General features: G+C 50.4%; 1 pseudogene; it reads right to left on the reverse strand.

Annotated features, from left to right (window-relative positions):
* Positions 1-6,096: 6,096 nt before the first annotated feature.
* Positions 6,097-6,927, reverse strand: LOC133629386 (olfactory receptor 14J1-like; annotated as a pseudogene).

Consider the following 6,927-nt stretch of genomic DNA (forward strand, 5'->3'; position numbering starts at 1 on the left):
ATGTGGGGCTGTTGCAGGAGAAAAAGTGACAAGTTAGAAGAGGCTTCTCAGAGCAAAATCAAAGCCATTTCTCACAGACCTTCCCCTATCACATACAGAGCCCTTTTCCTTTTCAAGGAGACCTTCCTTCAGCTCTAAGGCTAGAGCCCAGCTCAAGTGCCATGAAGAGCAGAGCCTCTGCCCATGGGCTCTTACCAGCCAGCCCTGCCCTGCAGGAGTTGGTTCATGGGGATGGTAGGGGCAGAGGCCAGTCCTGATGTTTGATTTGTCAGGTGGAATTGCTCCTGATGCAGAAGGGCTTGTCAGCATCTGCACTCACAGCACTAAAGAATGGAGAAGGCAACTGAGTTCTTGTTCTTTTGACACCATCTCCCATGTGGAGTGTTCTTGGGTGTCAGAAACCCTCAGCAGTTGTGCTGTACTCACGGAGCAGAGAGGGAGCCCTGCAAGGCAAAAGACTTGCCTGTGGCTTAGAGCAGAGCGAAGGGAGCTGGTTTCCCCTTCTGTCCAGTTCTCTGATTCCCTGGGCTGGCCTCTTTCAGAAGTGGAAGGTGATCACAATCCCATGTGATCCTGAAAAGCCACCAGAGACTGCTGAGAGCAGAGGGATCCATGGCAGGCAACAAAAAGTCTCACTCCATTCCAGCCAAGGACACGCAGAGCTCAGTCACCAGCCACAGAGCATTTCCTCAGCTCTAAAGGCTCTGGGTCTCTGTGGGGCTTTCAGATCACACCAAGCTGCTGTGGGACAGGTTTGTATCCTGCAGGCAGCTCACTGCTTGGAAGGCCACTTTGAGGAGGCAGCCAAGGGTCCTAACGATGATCTCTACAGAGGAAAACCAGCTCGTTCCCCAGCCCCACAGACTGCATTGCCCCAGCCCCACAGGTCAGAGGAAAGCTGGGACACTTGTTCCCACGCACACTCCCACATAACTGCACCCACAGATCAGTGTGTGACTCGGCAGCTGAAACTCCCATCCCTAGAGAGTCTGACTGACAGAACAAGACAACCATCACACAGGCAAGTGCAGAGACAGGAAAACTGAGTGAGAGTCTGTGTGAGAGGCCAGGGCAGAGGCAGCCGGGCACTCGGGACAGCCTGACCCTCCCCAGCCTGACACCTCCCAGACCCATCACTGCTGGGCAGCTGCTCTCAGCCCTGAGCTCTGCAGAGAGACCTGGGCATGGGGCTGGAGAGCTGCCCCACGGCTCTGCTGGAGCTCTGTCGGCAGAGAAGGAAGGTCAAGCCTTGTGCCCAGGGCCCTGAAGGCAGAGGCTTTGATGGGTGAGGAGGCCAGGGGGCTTGCTCAGAGGAAGGGCTCTGCATTGGAGGGGATGACACAGGATTTTCCCAATTCTCCCTCCCAAAACATTTTATGTTTCCTTTCCTCTCCTTCTGCTGACAGAAGATTTTCCTTCTAGGAGATGTTTCCCTGTCCCGTGTCTTTTCCCTGATCACAGACCCCATCCCAACCTCTCTGCACTCCCCTGGGCCCTCCAGAAACCTGCCTGTTTATGGGGCACTGGCTGGGCACATGTTCCAGTCTGGAGGTTCAAAAGGTTGGAGCAACCTGATGGGTCCAGCAAAGGTGATGCTGGTACTGTCCAAAGCCAGGGAAGTGGCTGAGGCCCTTTAGGAGGCTGTTAGCAGACCTACTGACCACTCAAAGTTACGTCTCAGGGACTTATTTCAACTTGACAGGTCCTTTTCTACTTCTCTTTTCCACTCCTACCACACACTTGGACCCCCACTCTCAGAGAAGGAAACTGAAAACACCCACTTGGGGAAACTCCCTCTCTTTAGAGTAAACCCTGCCTTGATCTTCCTCTTGAAACATCTCCTGGAATCTGCTAGTGCTCACCTGGAGCTGTGAACAGCCCTGACCCACCTTCTTGACAGCAGAACACCGCAGCCATACCTGAGAGAGGGCTCCTGCTCTGCCCCGTCTCTCTGATGCTGCAGCAGCCAAGCCCTGTCTGGAACATGTTCTTCCCCTCCACAGCACAGAAACTGTGAGACACCTCCTGACCAAGCCTGTCAGCTGTGAGATGTACCAGCTTTGGGACATCCCTCCAGGAACCACACCTGCACCATCCTACAGCCAGAGACTTAGCACCTTAAGGACAGGGAAGATTTGTCGCTCAGTCAGCTCTCAGCAGCCTCCCACTCTCCAATGCCTGTCCCATCTCTCTGCCTCACTCCACTCCTCTCGCTGCCTGCAGGCACTTCTGCCTCTTGCACGGGAGCTGCTCCTGGGCAGAGCTGTCTCTCATAAGCACTGCCCACGTCTCATGGGCTCTCTCCATCCCAGGAGCCTGGCCCAGCTCAGCAGCAGAGGACCAGCCCATGGCAGCACTTGCTCTGCCCCTCTGGGCTCCCTCCAGGTGGGGCTCCTGGGGCTCCAGCACAAACTGCTGGGAAACAGGCTGAAGCAATCACTGATGTTCCCTCCCTCATCTGGGGACAGACTCATGCCCTGTGGCATTTCTGTTCTTGCAAAAAGAGTTGGCTGTGAGAATCACTTGTTCCCATACGAGACAGCACACCAGGAAGGCAAAAAGAACAACAGCCTAGGTTTGTCCAAGCTAGGAGGGTGATAATGTAGTGAACGAAGGCATTTCCTCCTGGGTCTCGGGGCAAGAAAGGCTTTCAGAAATCTTTTGTCCATGCCATTTTGCTCTGAGGCAAAGCCTTTGCACAGCAGGGCCTTGGGCACCTGGTAGCAAGTTTCCAGGCTTGCCTGGTGCCAAAGCTGGGGTGCTTCAGCCCAAATGTGCAGCACTGCCTCAGCCAGGATGAGCTGGAGCCATTACTATGAGACAGAGCTCTGGCACTGGTGGGACTTGAAGCGGGACTCTGGAGGAGAACAGACAGTAGTGGATGGGGATCAAGTCACGAATCACTGGAACTAATGCAATCCTTATCAGTCCCTGGAAGCAGAGGGGGGTCCCAGGGAGCTGAGGGAGCAGCACAATAGTAATAGAATAGCTGTGCTTGGTGTGCTTTTTCTTTGTATGAGACCTGCTCCAGAGAGGATAATGGAACTTTTTGACCAAGAACTGTAAGATGTGGAATTTGTATCACTTTTGCAAATAAAATGAGAAATCCCAGCGCACACTGACAGACATCAGGGCTCTGCCTTCTACAGCAGCACACGAATCGCTTCAGAATCATCCAAAGAGATGCCATATGAATAATGCAAAACCAATCATCTTGCTTACTGGGCCCTACTCCAGATCGAAACGGGCAAATCTGGACGTTAGAGCTACTTCTTCCCTCTTGCAGCCCAGAGGCTCCAAACATTTTAGACTATGCTGCAAATAATTAACTAAAAGAATACAAAAGCTGGAATAGCATTTGAAATAAGGGTTTTAGCTGAATCCAATGGAATGACTGAACACTCTACAGGACCGTGAGTCCTGGTAATGTGCTCCAATTGTTGATGGTCATCCATGAAAAGTGGCGTTTCCCTCGCATGTGAACTTAGTATGTGGAATCTTCTGAGGACACCTTGGTAAAACTGATAGAGCAGCTAGTCATTAACATGGGAGAGTGACTGCTTTCTCCTGAAAGCTAAACAGGAGCGGACAGTGTGAAAAGGCATGTAATTGCAGCCTTGGGATGTAGACCATGATTAAAAAGGACAGGTAATAGAAAGCAAAGCTGGGGAGCATGATCCAGATAGTCCATCCTGCTCCCTAGAGGCAGGATCAGTTCTACTTTAGCTATTTCTCACAGTTTCTCTATTTTTAAATGTCTTTAGTCGTGGAGATTCCACAAACCCTCTAAGTCACGTTTCACTATTTCTCTTCTTACTGTTCAAAACCTTTTCCTAGCACTTGGCCCGAATTTTCCTCTCTGAAATCCAAGATTGCTGCTTTCTCACAAGAGTATTTCTTTTCTGCATCAGCATTTTACAGCTCTCAATAGCTGTCACAGTTTACTTCTATTTGCTTCAGCCCGTATGAACTCAGTCTTTTCAGTCTTTCTTGTTCCCCTGTGTCTTCTTGATTTCTAAACCATTTTTGATGGGTCTCTTCTGATCCTTTTTAGTTGGTCCACCTTTTTCTTCTAGAGTACCTAAGCCTCACCACTGCTTTGTAGACTGGAAAAGCTCTTCCACGCTGACTCTGTGTTCCATGTCAGTTTACATCATTTGTGGAATAAAAAGGACATTTTTCTCCTCACAACCAATGGTGCTCCAAATGTCCCTGCTTTTAGTAAATTTTAGGTGCTTCTCTTTCAGGTTTCAAGAGACATTCTGGGGTCTGACCTCCACAGTGCAAACAGCACTTCTCAGGCTGGTAAATGTCAATAAATACACTGAGCAGTCCATTGCTGGCAGAGTTAATGAAAACAAGTTTTAACACACTCTGGATGCAACCCTTTTAAGCCTTTGGTTTGATGCTGAACCACTGCTAATTTCTCCTTGGACCAAAGACCCTTCAAAAAGAAAAGAGAATTCCTGTTCCACAACTGATGCCCACAAGGGTCTACATGAGTCTCCTGGGTCTATAGACCAGTGCTGTGAATTCCCGTTGCTTTCCCACAGGCTTGTTTGTGCGATGCAGTTTCCTCTCCAGAAATCCACACTACTCGCCATCCCCTGGGTATTCTGTACATTATTTGTTCCAGTATCTTTCTGAGCATTGTTACACTAACCATCATACAGTTCTCCTGAAAAGTAGGTTAACAAAGGATATCACACTTTCCTGGAGAGTCGCATTCATCCTCCAACAGTCTTCAAACTTAAACAATGAGATTTCAATTGTTCCTTGAGCTAATTCTTCTAAGGTGCACACCTGCATGTTCAACCTACCTGAAAACACCTAATCTTATGTTCCAATGGGACTTTTTGTGTTCCAGCTTCATCCCATCACCCCTTGTCCTGTTGCTAGAAAAAAGTGCTGCCCCAACCACCTGACACACACCCTTTAGATGTTTGTAAATATTAATGAGCTCCCCCCTCAGTCTCCTCTTCTCCAGACTAAACAGCCCCAGGTCCCGCAGCCTTTCCTCAGAAGGAAGATGCTCCAGTCCCCTGATCATCTTGGTGGCCCTGCACTGACCTCTCTCCATCAGTTCCCTGTCACTCTTGAACTGATGGAGCCCCGAACTGGACACAGGACTCCAGATGAGGACTCTCCAGATATGGCAGAGGAGAGGGGGAGCAGAACCTCCCTCACTCTGCTGCTCACACTCTTCTTGATGCACTCCAGGATGCCATTGGCCTTTTTGCCCACGAGGGCAGGTTGCTGGCTCATGGTCAGTTTTTTATCAACCTGAACTCCCAGGTTTCTCTCCTGGAGTTCCTCTCCATCAGGTCAATCCCCAGCCTGGCCTGATGCAATAGGTTAATCACAGAGCCATTACTTCAGTCACTAATTTGCCAGGCCAATTAATTGGCCAGGCCTGGGTCAGCTGCAGATCCAACTTAGAACTGACTGGCATTAGCCCTGTCAGGGAAGCTTCTGGCAGCTCTTTGTTTAAAGAAGCCAGCCCTTATAACCCCCTGCTACCAAAACTTGTCCCAGGCAAAACCACTACACCTGTGCCAGTGCTCCCTCATCCTCAGAGTAAAGAAGTTTTCCTCGTGTTGCAGTGGCACTTTCTGTGTTCCAGCTTGTGCCTGTTACTCCTTGTCTGTCACTGAGCACTATGCAAAAAACACTGGCCCCAGCCTCTCCACACCTGCCCTTCACATGTTTACAAGTGTTGTAAGATCCCTGTCCCGGTTTAGGCCCATCCAGGTACAAAGACCTCGATCAGGCCCAAGCACTTGAGGGCCTTTGGAACTCCCTAAGGACAGGGAGGGCTCTCTCACCACCTGTGGTTCTGGGAAAACAGACAGGACTACTCGACTGGGGGAAGAAAACAAGCACTAATTTGATGGGAGATCCCCTTTTATTGAGGAGTTGTTCTTGGACAGGTCATACCTCACTAAGCACTGTGGCCCTGTCAGACACAGGCAGATGAAACCTCCAGAGAAGCAGTATGAACTGAAGAAACGTGTCAAAGTATGATTGCAGAAAGGAAGAAAACAGACAGGTGGGATGAGATATACGCTGAGAACCGTGTAGAGAAAAACAGTCATGTTATGGGTGAGTGAAACAGGATCCTTTGGGTAACTGCACAGAGCATCCTTGAGCTCCTGGTTCCTCATGCTGTAGACGAGGGGGTTCATTGCTGGAGGCACCACCGAGTACAGCACTGCCAACACAAGATCCAGGGATGGGGAAGAGATGGGAAGGGGGCTTCATGTCAGAAAATATGGCTGTGCTGAGAAACAGGGAGAGCACGGCCAGGTGAGGGAGGCAGGTGGAAAAGGCTTTGTGCCATCCCTGCTCAGAGGGGATCCTCTGCATGGCCCTGAAGATCTGCACATAAGACACCACGATGAACACAAAACACACCAAACCTAAAGCAATGCTAAACATAAGAAGCCCAACTTCCCCGAGGTAGGTATGTGAGCAGGAGAGCTTGAGAATCTGTGGGATTTCATAGAAGAACTGTCCCACAGTATTGTCCTGGCAGAGGGGCAGTGAAAATGTATTGGCTGTGTGCAGGAGAGAATTGAGAAATCCACTGGCCCAGGCAGCTGCTGCCATGTGGGCACAAACTCTGCTGCCCAGGAGGGTCTCGTAGTGCAGGGGCTTGCAGATGGCAATGTAGAGGTTGTAGCACATGACAGTGAGGAGAAAATACTCTGCTGACGTCAAGAAGACTAAGAAAAAGAGCTGTGCAGCACATGCTGAGTAGGAGATCTCCCTGGTGTCCCAGAGGGAATTGGCCATGGCTTTGGGGACAGTGGTGGAGATGGAGCTCAGGTCGCAGAGGGAGAGGTTGAGGAGGAAGAAGTCCATGGGGGTGTGGAGGCGGTGGTCTCAGGCTATGGTGGTGATGATGAAGTCTTTGGCCAGGAGGGC

Source organism: Colius striatus, unplaced genomic scaffold, assembly GCF_028858725.1.
Source record: "Colius striatus isolate bColStr4 unplaced genomic scaffold, bColStr4.1.hap1 scaffold_40, whole genome shotgun sequence".
Taxonomy (NCBI): Eukaryota; Metazoa; Chordata; class Aves; order Coliiformes; family Coliidae; genus Colius; species Colius striatus.